Raw genomic sequence first — 19,159 nt, 5'->3', positions numbered from 1 at the left:
CCGCGCTTAAATAGCGGCCAGAAGAGGAAGACCAAAGAGAAAACATGCATGCCAGAACACCTGGATTGCTGCCCCAACTACAAATAGAATCATTGGCGCCAGCGATTCCCCCATGGCTCAACTGTGGTGCCTCTGTAACATATGAATAACGAAAAAATTATATATATATATATATATATATATATATATATATATATATATATATATATATATATATATAACTTAATCTCATTATATATATATATATATATATATATATATATATATATACATATATGTGTGTGTGTGTTTGTGTGTGTGTGTGTGTATGTATATGTATATATAAAACATTTCATAATAATAATCATTATATGCTGTAACGACGATGATTGCATTATAATCACCTTTTCCACTCTGAGTCCAAGAATTGAGCAGTTCTTTTTTTTTAAGATTTTTGTCTCCATTTTACAGTCGCCCCATTTTTGTCTGTTCTCTTCCACAGTGTTCCCCCGTTTTGTATTTATGTACGCCATATTTTCGTCTTGTAATTTTAAATGTCTTCTATTGTAGAATTAATGTCTTTTGGCTGAAGAGCAGCGCATATGCTGCTGCCAGCCCGCCCCAGATGGGGCATTGAAATACAATAAAGGAAAAAAAATTACAGTACCACATATCCATCACCACGTCAATCAACATCACCTCCTCCCACTCACCCATTGTGGTCTCTGAGCCTCCTTTGCCGCTGAAGACCAACTGCTTAACCTCATCCACTTTTTCTCCCTCCAACTTAATTTCCAATGCTCTGCCATTTTTGTTTCCCTCGACCTTCAAAATGCCTATGACCACATATAGTATCCTGGTCTCCTCTTTAAATTCCAAACCTACTCCATGCCTATCAATTTTGTCCATCTGGTCGCTTCCTTCCTCTCACACTGTCCTTCCTGTGTTACCCACCATGACACCAACTCCTGTATCTTTATCCCACTGCTGGCATCCCCCAGGGCTCTGTCCTCTCCCCTTTCCTCTATCTGCTGTACACCGAAGATATGCCTAAGCCACCCACACCTATTCACCTTCTTAAATATGCTGATGACACCGCCTTCCTGGCTCTCTGTCCTACCCTTCAACGATCCCAATGCACCCTCAAAACCCACCTTGACCAGTTACAGCACTTGTTGTGTCCAGTGGTTCCTTCATATCAACACCTCCAAAACCCAGACAATCATCATAGGCCGCACCACCTGCTCCTTCCATCTCCATGTTTTCTACCTAACCATTTATGGTTTTCCTATCCAGCTCACCCCCCACCTGAGATACATTGGCCTCACCCTCGACCATCACCTCACCTGCACCCCTCATCCCCTGAACATCAAGCACAAAGCCCATTCCCACCTCTGCCTCCTGAATCTCCTGTCTGGCTGGACAAGGGGATTGCATCCTTCCACCATTCTCCACACCTACAAATCCCTCATCCAGCCTATCTTCTGTTTTGCCAGCATTTCCTGGATCTCCACCCCCCCCCCCCTCTCCCTGATTTTATCAGACCTTCCAAATCCTAGAATGCAATGCACTCTGCCTTGCCTTCTGTGTCCACCTTTCTTCCCCCACATCACTTCTCTTATGATCCGACATGTTTTCTTCTTTATATTGTTTTAAATATCTTCCTGTCTACTTGTAATATCCCTCAGCTGAAGAGCAGCATCCATGCTGCTGCCAGCCAGCCCCAGATGGGGAACTGAAAATACAATAAAGGAAACAAAATCAGTACCATCACGTCCCCTGTCCCCTTTTTTCTTCTTTCTTCCATCTCCCCAGCCCCCCACCCCCGCACCTTCCTCCCCTCGTTTTTCCTCCTTTCTGGCCTCCACTCCCTTGGCAGGTCTCTACCAGTGGTTTTTGTTCCCCATGAGTGTTTCATCGTTTCCAGTGGTTTTTAAGCGTCTCAAACTGTGATTTTTATACTGAGGCTGACTTTTAACTAGTGTTTGACTCTGGTGTATTTTAAGTGCCCAACGAATTGCCAGCTGTGTTCTTTTAACTTTATGTCAACTTTTTAACTGCCCCAGTGAATGTCCATGTATTAGTATCTACTTTAACTCCCATCATCTCCATTTACTGTGTTTTTTATGTCCCCCTTTTTATGTAAGAGTTCTCCTTTTCATGTAATTTTGTAAAGCCACTTGGCTGAAGAGTGGTGGACTGTGCAGCTGCCAGCCCTCCCGTTCCAAAATGAGGCAGGGGCATGAAATTACAATAAAGAAAAAAATACAGTACCATCTACCCTCGCCCTACACTTCCTACACAGGCCGTCCTTCTTCTCCGTAAATCCTGAAGGCTCTACTGCTCCTTTCTCTGCACCTGTAACTTTGATGCACTCCTTTACTACCAGCAATTATGACATATCTGGAACCTCCTTACAGCAAAGAAACGCTGGGACTAGCGCCAGACATGTACACACCTCACCGTCAACTCCTCCAAGTACTGGTCAGCCTTCCGCCACCTTACTGGTAGCCAACTTGCCCCACATTACCCTCTTATTGATGACAACTGCTCCTTCCCTGACAACCTCAGTAAGGCTAACTATTTTCTTCCCACCTATCCAAGGCCTTCTCCACTCCTGACAAACCCAATTTTGATTACTCCCTCTTCCCACCATCCTTGATTGCACTGATACCTCTGTCCCACCACTTCCCCCAGTTCTCAGTACACTGTACAATATCCTCGTCTCCACTGGATTCTATCCTGAACTGTGGAAGACTTACCATGTCCTGCTGTTCCCTAAACCCAACAAACCCCCCTCTGACACCTCTTCCTATCGTCCCATCTGCCTCACCTCCATGTTCAGCAAGATCTTTGAGTCCATCCTCTCCCACTGTATTCATCACCACCTTAAGAAACACCACCCAGTGTGGCTTGCAGCCCTCCTTCTCAGTTGATGACCAGCTCCTTAAACTTACCAGTTTTCTTTCACTCTAACTTAACTCCTGTCAGTCCACTATCTTTGTCTCCCTCAACCTCCATTATGCTGACAACTGTGTCTGGCATCCCAGGCTCCTCTTCAAACTTCAGACCTACACTTTCCCCATCAGTTTCGTCCATCTCGTTGCTTCTTTCCTCTCCCATCGTCCCTCCTTTGTCACTATCTACAGTACCACCATCAGCGCACCCAAAGGCTCCATGCTTTCCCCTCTCCTCCATCTCCTGTATACTGCCAATATACCCAAACCTCCCCTGCCTGTTCACCTCCTCCAATTTTCTTATGACGCCGCCTTCTTGGCCATTTATCCTACCATTTTATGGTCCCAATGTACCCTTCAAACCCACCTTGACCAGTTCACCACCTGGTGCAACAAGTGGCTCCTTCACATCAACCCTTCCAAGACCCAGGCGATCATCATAGGTTGTACCACTCACTCCTTCAGGCTCTATGATTTGTACCTCACCATTTTGGTCATCCTATCCACCTCACTCTTACCCTGAAATACCTTGGTCCCACTCTAGATGATCACGACACCTGGAACCCCCATCTCCTTGCAATCCAATACAAATCCCACAATGTATTCCACCTCCTGGAACTCCTGTCTGGCTGAACATGGGGGCTGCATCCTTCCAATATCCTTCACACCTACAAATCCTTGATCCACCCCATCCTTTGTCATGCCAGCATCACTTCGATTTCTGCACCTCCCAGATTCTATAAAGCCCTCCAAATCCTAGAACACCACACACTCTGCCTCGCCCTTTGGACCTGCCTGCCATCCCCCACACGAATCCTCTACAACCTCATCACCTTCCCCCATCTTCTTCTTTCCCTTGAACACACTTGCATCCTGTGCATTGTACACAGACTCGATCTCCCACACCCCCTGGTGTCTTCACTTCCTCTCCAGCCCCAGCCCATTGCCGCTCATTTACTATTGTGTCCTGCCCACTCTCCATCTCCATACTCTCCACCACGTTTCCCAATGCAACTTCCAACACCTATCTCTCCCAGATAACGAGCTTCGCCTTGATCTCTACCCCTCCTTATTTGTCTTCCATCTTCATCTCCTTCCTCACCCATCTCCTGCGTCTTGGTGAATCCACTGCCCCCGTTTTCCTCTTCCTTCCCCCCAACTGCACCTCCTCCCCTCTTTTTCCCTCCTCTCTGGCCTCCTGCCCCTCAGCAAGTCCCTACCATCAGTTTTTATTCTTCGTGTGTGCTCCATTGCTCCCAGTGGTTTTTTAAAGTGTCTCTTGCTCTGTGTGTTTTTATACTGTTGGCGACCTTTAATTTGTGTGTGGGATTCCAGTGTATTTTAAGTGCCCCACAAATCGCCAACTATGTTATTTTAAATTTATGTTTACTTTTTTAATTGTCCCCCAGTGTATATCCCCATCTTAGTGTAATTTTAACTTCCATTTTATCCATTTACTGTGTTTTTATATCCCTCTTTTTCCACCCTTTTTATGTATAAATTCTCATTTTTATTTTTTGTTATGGCACTAGGCTGAAGAGCAGCGGACTGCCAGCCCTCCACTTCCCATGTGGGGCAGAGGTATGAAATTACAATAAAGAAAAAAATACACAGTACCCATTTTCCTTTTCCTCCCAACCCCTGCAGTCCCCCCTCCCCACTGCATCTTTCTCTCCTCTCAGGCCACTTCTCATGCCTCCTCTCCCTTTTTATTCTTCATGTGTGCTCCATCACTAACGGTGGTCTCACGTTCTGTTGTGTTTTTATACTGCAGCAAAATTTTAACTAGTACATATGACTCCAGTGTATTTTGTGTGTTTTAATTTTATGTCGACTTTTTTAACTGTCCGACAATGAATGACCCTGTGTCAGTGTCTATTTTAACTCCCACTGTCTCCACTTATTACACTACTGGCCATTAAAATTGCTACACCACGAAGATGACGTGCTACAGACGCGAAATTTAACCGACAGGAAGAAGATGCTGTGATAAACAAATGATTAGCTTCTCAGAGCATTCACACAAGGTTGGCGTCGGTGGCGACACCTACAACGTGCTGATATGAGGAAAGTTTCCAACCGATTTCTCATACAGAGACAGCAGTTGACCGGCGTTTCCTGTTGAAACGTTGTTGTTATTCCTCGTACCATCACGTTTCCGACTTTGATAAAGGTCGGATTGTAGCCTATCGCGATTGCGGTTTATCGTATAGCGACATTGCTGCTCGCGTTGGTCGAAATCCAATGACTATTAGCAGAATATGGAATTGGTGGGTTCAGGAGGGTAATACGGAACGTTGTGCTGGTTCCCAACTGCCTCGTATCACTAGAGGTCGAGATGACAGGCATCTTATCCGCACGGCTGTAACGGATCGTGCAGCCACGTCTCGATCCCTGAGTCAACAGATGGGGACGTCTGAAAGACAACAATCATCTGCACGAACAGTTCGGCGACGTTCGCAAAAAAATGGTTCAAATGGCTCTGAGCACTATGGGACTTAACATCTATGGTCATCAGTCCCCTAGAACTTAGAACTACTTAAACCTAACTAACCTAAGGACAGCACACAACACCCAGCCATCACGAGGCAGAGAAAATCCCTGACCCCGCCGGGAATCGAACCCGGGAACCCTGGCGTGGGAAGCGAGAACGCTACCGCACGACCACGAGATGCGGGCTTGACGTTCGCAGCAGCATGGACTATCAGCTCAGAGACCATGGTTCGGTTACCGTTGATGCTGCATCACAGACAAGTGTGCCTGCGATGGTGTACTCAACGACGAACCTGGGTGCACGTATAGCAAAACGTCATTTTTTCGTATAATTCCAGGTTCTGTTTACAGCATCATGATGGTCGCATCTGTGTTTGGCGACATCGCAGTGAACGCACATTGGAAGTGTGTACTCATCATCGCCATACTGGCGTATCACCTGGCGTGATGGTATGGGGTGCCATTCATTATACGTCTCTGTCAGCTGTTGTTCGCATTGATGGCACTTTGAACTGTGGACGTTACATTTCTGATGTGTTCCGACCTGTGGCTCTACCCTTCATTCGATCCCTGTGAAACCTAACATTTAAGCAGGATAATGCATGATAGCATGTTGCGAGTCCTGTGCGGGCCTTTCTGGATACAGAAAATGTTCGACTGCTGCCCTGGCCAGCACATTCTCCAGATCTCTCGCAATTGAAAACGTCTGGTCAATGGTGGGCTAGCAACTGGCTCGTCACAATAACCCAGTCACTACTCTTGATGAACTGTGGTAGCGTGTTGAAGCTGCATGGGCAGCTGTACCTGTACATGCCATCCAAGCTGTGTTTGACTCAATGCCCAGGCGTATCAAGGCCGTTATCATGGCCAGAGGTGGCTGTTCTGGGTACTGTAATGTACATGTAATCACATGTAATGTACATGTAATCACATGTAATGTACATGTAATCACATGTCAGTTCTAGTATAATATATTTGTCCAATGAATACCCGTTATCATCTGCATTTCTTCTTGGTGTAGCAATTTTAATGGCCAGTAGTGTACTTAAACCTAACTAACCTAAGGACATCACACATCCAGGTCCGAGGCAGGATTCGAACCTGCGACCGTAGCAGAAGCGCGGTTCGGGACTGAAGCGCCTAGAACCGCTCGTTCACAGCGGCCGGCGTAAAGAGGGTTGACTCACGCCAAAGCGTGCAGAGAAACACCAGCAAGTGTGTCGTTGACTGTATTGCTTCAGAGGTACAAAGCTGGCCTTCCACCGATGCCGGCGATGGCGCCGCGAGGCGTGCGTGCGTGAGTCGGCGCCAGTGTCGACGCCGGAGTCTGTTCCGTCGGCACCTGGCGATCCCGCCTCGCAGACGTACTGCTCCTACTCACGCCACGGCTAAGTGGCCGCCGCGCGTGTTGGCCTTACTGGTAGTCTGGGACACGTTTGGTTGCACCTCAAGTGCAACTCGTGGACCCCGTCTAAGGTACCGGAGGTGCTCGTCGGGCCGTGCCTTCTCGCTTGCGAGCGGTGTCGTAAACCTGCCTTGCAGAAACGCTTGCTAAATATCAACATTGCACTCGCCTGCCTTTCTGCATTTCTTTTAGGTGTAGCAAATTTAATGGCCAGTAGTGTATGTTTTTATGTCCCCATTTTTCGCCTTTTTTATATATAGTTTCCTATTTTTTAACTGTAATATCACCACTCGGCTGACGACCGGTGGATTGTGCCCCTGCCCGCCCTCACGAAAAAGAAGGCAAGGAAAGGTACAGTAGGGAAGTGGGTCAGTGTTCTAAAATTATTTTGTCTTATCCTTATGTTCTTTCCAGCAACATCAATTCCCTTGTACTTCAGTTATTGTCTGCTTGCTATCAGTATTTCCTATACAGGGCTGTTAGCTAGACTGGCTGGAGCAACTCTCAACTGCGAGATTAATATCAAAAATATCCATCGATTATTGATGAAACTGGGCTATTGTTCAGTACTCAATCAGTTGCAGCTCAAATTGTTTAAAGATACAAAACATACAAAATAAAGACTTACATCCATCCTCCAAGTCCAGCAGCTGGACACAGTGTCCCTTTCCCGCTATTTTTTCCTGAGAACGCCACCTTGGATTATTACATCATGGGAGGGGAGAGGGGGAGGGTCCCCCGAGCCCTCTGGTGGTGGTATTGTGAATTAGGTCAGTTGGACTCCAGACCTCATGGTGAACTCACTGGGTGGAGCTACTGCCTGTGAGAACTCAAATTCTTTAAATAAACAATGCATACTTAGGTCCATCGTATCTGGGAGACTAGCACTGACTGAGTCCTTTTCTTGCCAATTTTCAGATGTGGGAGAGGACTCAGGAGTGGGAAGGGGAGGGGAGCAAAGCATACAAAATAAAGACTTATGTCCATCCTATCCAACAGCCCAGCACAGAGTCCCTTCCCCACCAATTTCCAGAGGGGGAAGGGGGGGGAGGGGTGGTTAGGTTAGTGGAGGTAGCCCAATTGACCTATTTTCCCCTCCAAAATCTGAACTTCTGTCATGAAGTCACTGCAACATCGTCGCATCTATGGCCGCCATCTTGGATCCTCCATCATGAATAAATTTGGCAACAAACAACGTGTGGTTGTACGAGCTTTGCCCTACTACTAGCGTCAAGAAGGAAGTGGTCAACATCTAGAGAGACGACAGAACCTGAGGACAAAGCAGTCATCAAAGAAGCACTCAGGGCGCCAGACTAAAAATTATCATCGATCTGATGGGCATCTGGTGCTTCAATGATCACAAAGACCATTAATAGATAGCTCACAGAAAGGGAGCTGACATCATGGTGCCCCTTGTGAAGACTGCTGTGGACATCTGTACACCAGCATGCTTGTTTGCAGTGGCGTTGGGCACACTCGCCTTGGAATATTATTGTCTGGGGTAGAATTGTCTTCACTGATGAGTGCTGCTTCGAATTAAGCCACAATAACCAGACGTGTCTGGAGAGGGCCTGGACAGTGGTGGGATACCAACCTACTGTCACCTGCCACAGGGCCCTCCAACAGGAGCGATGATCTGGGGCGCCATTTCATTTCATAGCAGAATCCCTTTGGTTGTCATTCTCGGCTTCCTTTCACCACAGTGGAACCTCGACAGTATTCGACACCCTTGTTTTGTTGCCCTTCGTGGCAAGCTATCCTGGGCTTACATTTCAGCAAGATAACGTCCACCCATACACGGCGAGAGTTTCTGCTAAACCCTACCTTGTCTATCAAGGTCGTGGGATCTCTCCCCAATTGAGAACGTCTGGAGAATTGTGGGCAGGGCCCTCCAGCTAACTCCGGATTTTGACGATCTAAAGCGCCAATTGGACAGAATTTAGCACGAAATTACTCATGTGGAGAACTAGCAACTCTGTCAGTCTATGCCAAGCCGAACGATGCTTGCATAAGGACTAGAGGGTGGACCAATACATTGTTGACTTGCGCCGTTTGTGAGGCTCTTTCTCTTGAATAAATCACCCAGTTTTAATAATTTGTTTGTCTGGCGATGTGCATCACATCTACCGATTTTCGTACCATTCAGATATCTCCTTCATACCCGCGTCCACCCATCCTGATTTAGGTTTTCTGTGATTTCCCTAAATAGCTTCAGGCAAACTTTTGGAATGAATAGATTGTAGGGGATAGTATTAAGCAATTGCCCCGACCTGAAAGACCTGGGTGTAACGCTAGAGAGGGGCCTAACATACAGACAGCATTGCCTTAACACCAAATTAAAAGTTAGAGGTAGAAGTAATATCATTTACAAGCTGAAAAGCTCTAAATGGGAAGCCAAATCCAGGAGTCTCAAGACTTCAGCACTCACACTGTGTCATTTTGCTGGCGTGTATGCTGGCCCAGTTTGGTAAAGATGAGCACATTCAAAGCCACTTGATGTCACCCTCAAAGGGACATGCAGAATTATCCCCAATTGTCTGAAGCCCACAACTCTGGACTAGATCTCTCCAGATATCCATTGAGAGGCAGCAGCATTTAAAGAATGATTCAGATCAGCAGAATCGGAAAGCCACTTACTCTACAGTCTCCAACTGGCTCACCAGCGATTAAAATGAAGGTGAAGTTTCCTGAGATCGAAGGAAATTTGTGAAGAACCTAAAACCAGGGCAGACTTTTGGAGAAAGACCTCAGATCAACACTGAATGGAACTGAAAGAGGAACCAGCAACAGGATGCGATGGAAACTGGGGAATCTGGAAATCACTAAACAGATTACGTATGGGCACTGCAAGATTGAGACATACTCTTTAATAAATGAGCCTACCTAGTAGACTGTAACATCTGTGAATGCAGGGTATTACAAACCACACTTCATATGTACAGTTGTCCACTGTGCCCCCCAAATGCACTGTAGAGGCCCTTTTGGCAGAAAAGCCAAATGCAGTTGATGTAGCCCATCTCTAGGCAAGAGATGCTTAACTCTGGCTTAGAATCACGATATCTATTTCCCAGTTTTATATTTGGTGTACTGTAATCTTTGCATACTTTTACACCTACAGTTCTAGGTTGTGCTTCTTTGTATGTATTTTGCGTGAGAATGTCCTATACACTATAATATGTAACTAGTGATATTTCTGACATGAAAAAAGGAACACCTGTTGGCACAGAGTCATATGCATGCGACGCCATTTTTGCCAGATATATTCCAGCGCTACCTGCCATATCACATGTCACTTCAAGTATGTGAGTGGCCTGTCTAAAACTTCGGTTTGAAAACAATAGTGACCTAAGCTGGAGATCTACACTGACCAGCCAGAACATTGTGACCACCGACCTACTGTTGATATAAACCCGCACAGGCAATAGAAGCGTCACATGGTGAGGAACGACTGGTAATCAGAGACTCACACGGTGCATGTAGTATCAGTGAGCATGAGGTCTCTGTGTAGGATGGGGAAGGCGCGCAATCTCCCTGAGTTTGAGCCAGGGCAGATTCTGATGCCTCTGAGGCTTGTTACTACCATTTCAGGAACAGCATGATTTGTCGAGTGTGCCAGAGGTACTGTGGTAGTGGCTAAACCAAGGCGAAACCACGTCCAGACGTCGTGGTGTTAGGTGGCCGCCCCTCTTTGCAGATGTCGACCATCATAGGCTGAATAGACAGTAAAATAGGACAGACTGCAAACTCTAGCCCAACTAACGTTAGACTTTAGTGCTGGGCAGAGTACAATTGTGTCTGAACACACAGTGCAATGAACACTCCTAACGATGGGTCTCCAGAGCCAATGACCCATGCATGTGCCAATGCTAACATCACGACATTGGCAACTACGATCGAAATGGGTATGTGACCATCGGCACTGGACGTTGGTGCAATGAGAGAGCGTTGCATGATATGATGAATCCTGAGACCTTCTCCATCACGTCTGTGGGAGAGTGCGAATCCATCTTCTTCCAGAGGTGCCTAACATGGGGATTGCACAATTCCATTATTTATTCTTTGATGTGCAAATTTGTCATGAATTTCCTCTCCTTTCTTCTTTCATCATGCCTTACAGAACCTCCAACCTCATGCATTCCAACTAGCCTTTTGGATCTGCTTACACTCCCCAACCTGCATCCTCTGTCAGCTTATAAAAATCACCTCCCAAATCTTCCATTTTGAACACCCCTGAATATCCTGTACTACCCTTAAAGTCGACACAACCTGCTCCCTAGTTTCACCCCTACTCACTGTTTCTGGTACTCTGCCACACCTCTACTACCATATTACTCCAACGATACATCTCCATACTCTCCATGCCTTGCCTAACATAACTTAAATCGTCTTCCCTTGTGCGACCATGAAATCTGCCTGGATATATGATCATCCTACCAGATCTAAAAGAACCCACCGCACCTCCTATGGCCAGGGATCCCTTTCTCTCCACTCATATCCATCCTCATCCTAAGGCTTGGTCCAGAACAAGCTGGCAGAGGCTCCATTATGCTCTGGGGAAAATTCACGTGGACTTCCAGTGGAGCTCGTCGAAGACACCATGACGGCCAAGGAGTATCGTACATTGGTTGCTGACCATGTGCACCCCTTCATGACTATCATGTATCCTGACGGCACTGACGTTTTCCCACAAGATAATGCGCCATGTCACAAGACCAGGAGTGTGATGGAATGGTTAGTGAAACACAGTGGAGAGCTCCAATGGATGTGCTGCCACCAGCCCTCCTCAATCTCCAAATATGAACCCGATCGGATACATCTGGGATGTGATGGAACGTGGCTTCAGAGCTCACCGCCCCCTCCACGGAATTTACGGGAATTAGGTGTCGTGTATGCAGGTGTGGTGACATCAGGGAGACCAAGAGCTTGTACCAATTTGGTGACATGTATGCAGATGTGGTGTCATCAGGGAGATCTAGAGCTTGTACCAATTTGGTGATCTGTATGCAGATGTAGTGCCATCAGGGAGATGCAGAGCTTGTACCAATTTGGTGACATGTATGCAGGTGTGGTGCCATCAGGGAGATCCAGAGCTTGTACCAATTTGGTGACGTGTATGCAGGTGTGGTGCCATCAGGGAGATCCAGAGCTTCAACCAATTTGGTGATCTGTATGCAGATGTAGTGCCATCAGGGAGATGCAGAGGTTGTAGCAATTTGGTGACGTGTATGCAGGTGTGGTGCCATCAGGGAGATTCAGAGCTTCTACCAATTTGGTGACGTGTGTGTGGATGTGGTGTCATCAGGGAGATCCAGAGCTTGTACCAATTTGGTGACGTGTATGCAGGTGTGGTGCCATCAGGGAGATTCAGAGCTTCTACCAATTTGGTGACATGTGTGCGGATGTGGTGTCATCAGGGAGATCCAGAGCTTGTACCAATTTGGTGACGTGTATGCAGGTGTGGTGCCATCAGGGAGATCCAGAGCTTCTACCAATTTGGTGATCTGTATGCAAATGTAGTGCCATCAGGGAGATGCAGAGCTTGTAGCAATTTGGTGACGTGTATGCAGGTGTGGTGCCATCAGGGAGATCCAGAGCTTCTACCAATTTGGTGACGTGTGTGCGGATGTGGTGTCATCAGGGAGATCCAGAGCTTGTGCCAATTTGGTGACATGTATGCAGATGTGGTGCCATCAGGGAGATCCAGGGCTAGTACCAATTTTCGTCGTCTTTGCCATCATTCGGAGATGATGTGATGGATGTACGGAGGTTCTTCACAAATCCTGACCTGTCATCTCGTTGGCACGGCACCTTCGAGCCTTTGGTAGGTAACAGTGAGAAGCTTTGCTTTGGTATGACAGATGTCCACTTGGCGACTGGGATATGGTGGAAGCGCCCTTAGTTCTCGGATAAGAGGGTAATAGAAGTCTGTCGTTTGTTGGTGCCAGAGCGATCTTTTCCTATCCTGACCAGTGCATGTTATAAAGCCCGTCTGAGACATTCGAGCCACCATCAAAGCTGCAATGGATACTGCGTCAATCGACATTCACATGTGGTGCCAACAGCTTCCAGCGACGTCCCGAGGCCTCACTGCCCCCATGCCACGACGGATCACCGTCGTTATCCGTGCCAAAGGTGAACATACTGGCTCTTATTTAGGTGGCCATAATGTTCTGGTAATATGTGGAAGTTTTGGACACTCGAAATCGAAGACGATCTCTGTTACAACCCTGTTCTAAGGTCACAATATTGTGGAGTGCTCCGCTAATTAGTAACGTGTGTACGACGCGCGGCGCTCGACAGACGGCGTGCAGGAGACGCCGCGGCGCCCCAGCGCGGCGCGCGCCACTCGGAGGGCCCGCAGCGCAGAGCAGCGGTGTGACGCGGGGCGGCGCGGCGCCGTGCGTCGCCGCTCCTACTCAAAGCGACGATATTAGCGGCGCGCGTATGTAATAAATCACGTCTGCGGCCCTCTCACAGGGGGCGGGGGCGGGGGCGCGCGTGTGTGCAGACGCTGCTCCGCTAGCGCCAGCGCCGGCAGATTGACAGAGAAGTTATGCCTACAAGTTATAAAGTCATATCGCTGACATCAAAGGCGCCGCGCGGCGCAGGTAGGAGCGGAGCAGGTGGGCTGATATTTCCCGCCGACTACTTTCGCGCACAAAGAGCGGCTGGCGGCGGCGCCTAAGCCTTAATTACATTTCGAGTTGATTTCTCGCCGGCGCGGCAGGCGGGGCGTCGCGCGACCGCAGTCGCAGACGAACTCGCAGACGCGGACGCCCCGCCCGCGCCCTAATTTGAATTTCCGGTGACGCCACGTACGACGACGCGTCTCGGCGCCACATCGGCGGCAGATTGCTTCTTCTGCGTCGGCGCTTAGAGCCCGACGTGCGCGCGGTCTCTGCATTGCGTCTCGCACAGCGCTTGTTTTTTTTTTTTTTTTCTTATACACTTTGCCATCTGAAATCCTATAATCCACCAACCAGAGGTCTCTGCAGGTGTGGATATGACCTAGGAAATCAGCTGCACTATTGGCTCTGCGCATAAAATCGTTTGCCAATGCGGATATCCACAGATGAGTCTGCCAGATATCCGCGATGATAATTATTTCACACACTTACATTTATAGGGTGTCTGTATTGGGCGGTGTTTCTAAAGTTCAACACGATGTTCCTTCAGACTTTCATGCAAGTACACTGTCAAATACAGACAATGCACTAACGTATTTCATACTAAATGTCACGAATTAATTGGGTTGTGAACGGGTAATAAATGACGTGATTATTGCACACGTAAAATGTAAAAACTGAAATATATTTACAGTCGAAACGAGCACTTGTCTTTTGTTATACAACTTTTCTTTGCAGTGACTGTGGGTGAGAGCGTAGGTACATGTATATAGATTGATAGAACCAGTTGTAAGTAGGCTGTTTAGGTTTTTATGTTGGTAACGCCACGTAGCGTTCTGTATGAAAATCACTGAGTGTGCTGTGTGCAGTCTGTGCCTGGTTTGCATTGTTGGAATATTTGCTAGTCCAGTGTTGGGCAGTTGGATGTGAACAGCAGGTAGCGTTGCGCAGTTGGAGGTGAGCTGCCAGCAGTGGTGGATGTGGAGAGAGAGAGAGAGATAGGGATGCCAGAGTTTTGAGAGTTGCTATAAGCGGACGACCTGGACGTCTGTCCGTCAGAAAAAGGAAATTTGTAAGACTGGATGTCATTAACTGATATATATGTTATGACTTTTGAACACTATTAAGGTAAATAATTTGTTTGTTCTGTATCAAATCTTTCATTTGCTATCTATGCCTATCAATAGTTAGAGCCCTCAGTAGTTAGAATCTTTCATTTAGCTGGCAGTAATGGCTCTCGCTGTAATGCAGTAGTTCGAGTAACGAAGATTTTTGTGATGTAAGTGGTTCATGAAAGGTATATGTTATTGTTAGTCAGGGCCATTCTTTTGTAGGGATTATTGAAAGTCAGATTGCGTTGCGCAAAAAAAAAAAAAAAAAAAAAAAAAAGGAAGAAAAAAAATTGTGTGTCAGTTTAGTGATGATCAGAATAAGTAAAGAGAGAAATGTCTGAGTACGTTCACTTTTGCTCAGCTGTTTGAGAATCAAATAACGTAAGAGGTTTTCCAGCACTGTCATTTATAATTTTTCTAAGTGGATGTTACACAGTCTAACACTTGTGATGAAATAGACTGCCATATGTTATACAACTCGAAGCACTATTCACTGAATAGAAACTCTTTCTAGTAACACTGTTCAAAGAGAAAGTTCAGAAACATATGCAAGGACTTGCAGATTAATTTGGAGAACCTAAGTGGTTGCTTCTAATACTGTTCTCTCCAGACGTGGTACGGTTCTCACTGCTAGCTGTAGACTTGGCGTTGACTGGAACGTAGCGTGAATCGGAACTGACTTCGTGTCTGTGTGTCAGTCTACTTCAAGACAGACCATCAGCTGTGGCATGGAGAACTTCTGTGGGCGTGTCTTCCTACTTCTGTCTCTTTGCTGTAGTCAGCAACGCTCCATCTGCAAAGAGCATCTTTGTGGTGTCGGCAGTAGGTGTCCACCCTATGCCTATCGACTACACCCCAAAAGCCGAGGCAACCTACCTAGAAAGATAAATAAGTCTCCCCCTCTGCGGGAATCACATTATTGTGCAGGAACTATCTGAAGTAGACACTGTGACATGTGGAAGTTTGGATCTGCCTGTGAAGCGTCCTCGGATAGCCGAAACGACTGCAGCTACCACGACCCATTGGGCAGGTGTCTGGATACCTTACCACTCACCCAATGGCGTGGACGGATGACATTGTCCCCAAATCTTCAGCCGAGGTTGCATAGGCGCCTGTTGCCTCGGCAGCGCAGGAGCGACAGAATGTTTTGTACGATAGAGGGGTGGCTCGGGGTGGTTTACCTGCTGCTGAGAGTACACTTCCTCCCTTTGTTGTTATGAATGTCCCATTGCCTGCCAACGAGCTACAAGTCTACAAGACTGCCTCCCTCAATCTCAACATGACTGACGTGTTATACAACTTCAACTGCTGCACGATATGCTCGGGTGGCGGACGCGGATGTTGCACCACTGAAGGAAGTTCGACTGGAGGCTATACAAGACTTCTATAGGTTCACTGCTTACGTTACCACTGCTGCTATAGGATGCAGTGGACTGGCTGCCCTTGTGTGATATGGAATAGAGGAAACCAGTGTAACGTACTTGCACAGGGACTGGTGTTCGATATGCTAGGGACTCGCGTTATTGATGTGTATGTCCCTTCTGGGACAGATAAAAGGTGGGACCCATCACGGTTTTATGCGGAAGAATGCTATGACCACATCATTACTGCCACAGACAGTAATAGTGTGCTGTCTCAGAACGGTCAACAGCCCAACTACATTCCGTGGTCAGACCTGCATCTCTTGGTACAACAGCAGCGTCTTGCTGATACTTTGAAGGTGTTACATGGTGATCGCCCTAGCTTTACGTATGTGACCAGTCATTCCGCCGGTAGTCTCGATCGCATCTACATCTCCCCGTGGTCTTACAATGCTCATTCTAACAACAGATTGCTGGCCCCTGGTTTTGTTGGAACATAGAGCATACATCTGCAGAGTCAACCTTCAGGGGCAGGTGGTGTGGACATGTTTGGGATTATGGAAATTGAATGTGGCATCCTTATGAGATCAGAAATGTAGGCAGCTAATGACATGTGGACCTCATGTGAATGTCGATTGATGCAGTATTCATTGCAGCTTTGATGGTGGCTTGAATGTCTCAGACGGGCTTTATAACATGCACTGGTTACGACAGGGGAAGCTCGCTCTGTCACCAACAAACGACAGACTTCTGTTACCCTCCTATCCAAGAACTTAGGGCGCTACCACCATCTCCCAGTCGCCAAGTGGACATCCGTCATGCTAAAGCAAAGCTTCTCACTGTTACCCCCACAGGCTCGAAGGTGGCCTACGAATGAGATGACAGGTCAGGATTGGTGAAGAACCTTCATCTATCCATCACATTATCTCCGAATGATGGCAAAGACGACGAAAATTGGTACAAGCTCTGGATCTCCCTGATGGTAGCAGGATCACAACTCACACAGACATCGCTCGTTCATTTGTCGAACTCTGGAGGAGAATCACAATGATGTGGTCTAGGCAGCAGTCCACCAGACTCTCACTTGCACGTTTTATGATACTGGAATGACATCCCTTTTGGACGAGATTACGAGTGATGATTTTACAGACATGGTTTCCTGTTGGAATTCTACTGGACCTTAAAGTACTTGATGGCCCCCAGTGGAAGGAGATGTACCAAGATTTGCTGTCATTAGCGGTCCCCATTCTACCAGATTTCACTGAAGGTCTTGTCATTCCAATGTCCAAACCAGCTGTAGGCACACTGATTGAAATTACTGTCAGATCACCCTCCTCAAAAGAGGAGAGGAAAAGGGAGGCCCTGCGGAGAGGGGAGGCGACAAGGCGAGGTTACAGTTGGAAGGAAGGGTAGATGTTACTGCGAAGTTCAACATCTGGGAGGGGAATCTTCTCAGGCCAGCAAACCCATATTAGATATTGGTAATGGGGCCGCAAGAGCGATAGTCGATACACCCCTTGAGCTATTGGTGCCAGACAGAACAGTCTACTAACTTAATGGCAACTGAAAAGAGGTGTCAGTAAGGTCTGTCTTTGAAAAATAATGGCCCCTAGCCAATTTTACCACAATTCCTCCAGCCAAGTAATTGTATAAAGATCAACATTTTCTTGATTATTTATGGTAGACCACACGTTCTTTGGTGATTCATTTGGCCTGATAACTGTGCACATGGGAGATATCCATTGGCTAGGTGATACTAGGGATATTACCCTAGTATTTTGAGCTTTATCTACTTCTGCTTTAACCTTCATGGTGAAAGGCACAGAACATGCTCCACAAAACTTAGGTAATGATGAATGCTTTAAGGATATGTGGACTTGGAAACCCATTTCACTATCAATATAAATTCAAACAATTGCTTATATTGTACACATAATGTATCAAGTTATGGGAGTGTTATGACAGGTGAAACGAGATTCATTTGATATTGAATTTGGAAACAAATATCGCAAAAAGCATATAAGTCAAAAACTTTAGCTGTCGTCCAAGAGTTGACTATAATCAAGGTAATTTGCTAAGCTACATTTTCGTACCTAATTTTGAATGAAGCCACAACAGGATCGACTGATCACTGCACATCACCTCTCGGTGCTGACGTTGCTGCAACTGTGAGGAGCGGATGCGCCGGTACGTGTCCACGTTAATCAGACAAATTGGCGATTCTGTGTCCAACGAACATTTTCCATTGTTCCATTACTATCCAGCTGCAACATGAGTCTATGGCACCTGTCTGCTGCTGCTACGGGCACTGGCAACACATGTGCAGCATGTTGACGGCCATCGTTGTTTGTCGCAGACTAGCAGAGGCAATCAACGGCGATATGCCCACTCAGTGGCAGGCGAAACAGATGTCGTCAAAAAAAGAACAGCGACGCTGCTCACGCTGTGGCATTCTAGGCACGATGTGATGGTAGGAACTGTTCTGGGATGCTTTGAAAATGACGGGGAGGAAACTGTTGTATGAGTCACTGCTCACTTTGGGACACGCTGTTGGCGAGAAAAGTGCTTCTGTTTCTGCGCGCCTACCAACGATGAAGGTGGAGGGTCACTAGTGGTAACTCGCATTATGAATTTGATTGGAAGTCATCAGTTGACCGTAGGCACAATGAAAACTTTTACTACTAACAACATCGACACCAGAACTAAGTAGTGGGACAACCTTCGTGCACCCCACTTTCCACTGTTGCCAAATTTATTCAATATGGTGGCGAGGATGTCATCCATGATGGCAACATGTAGACTTGGCAACAGTGTATGACGTCATCCAAGATGGCGGCTTTTGGCGGGAAAATAGGCCAATTGTGCTATGTCCACTAACATAACCTCCAGAAAAATGGCGGGAATTTTGAATTTTTGTGGGAAAATAGACCAATTGGGCTACGTCCACTAACCTAAGTCTCCAGAAAAAATAGGCGCAAAATTCAAATTCCAACAAGATAATGCATGCAAAACCGTACTTGTCTTTATTATTATTCATTATCATTTATTAACATACATTACCATTCACTATCATTTATTATCATTCATTATCATTTATTATCATTTCTTTATTATTATTTATTATTATTGACCTGCCTCCAATAGAAAATTCCCTCCAAATTCAAATTCCAGCATAATAATGGCTGCAAAACCGTTCTTGTCTTTATTATTATTGATTATTATTCAT

The sequence above is a fragment of the Schistocerca cancellata genome, chromosome 6 (assembly GCF_023864275.1).
Source record: "Schistocerca cancellata isolate TAMUIC-IGC-003103 chromosome 6, iqSchCanc2.1, whole genome shotgun sequence".
Taxonomy (NCBI): Eukaryota; Metazoa; Arthropoda; class Insecta; order Orthoptera; family Acrididae; genus Schistocerca; species Schistocerca cancellata.
Note: the sequence above shows the minus strand (reverse complement) of the source record.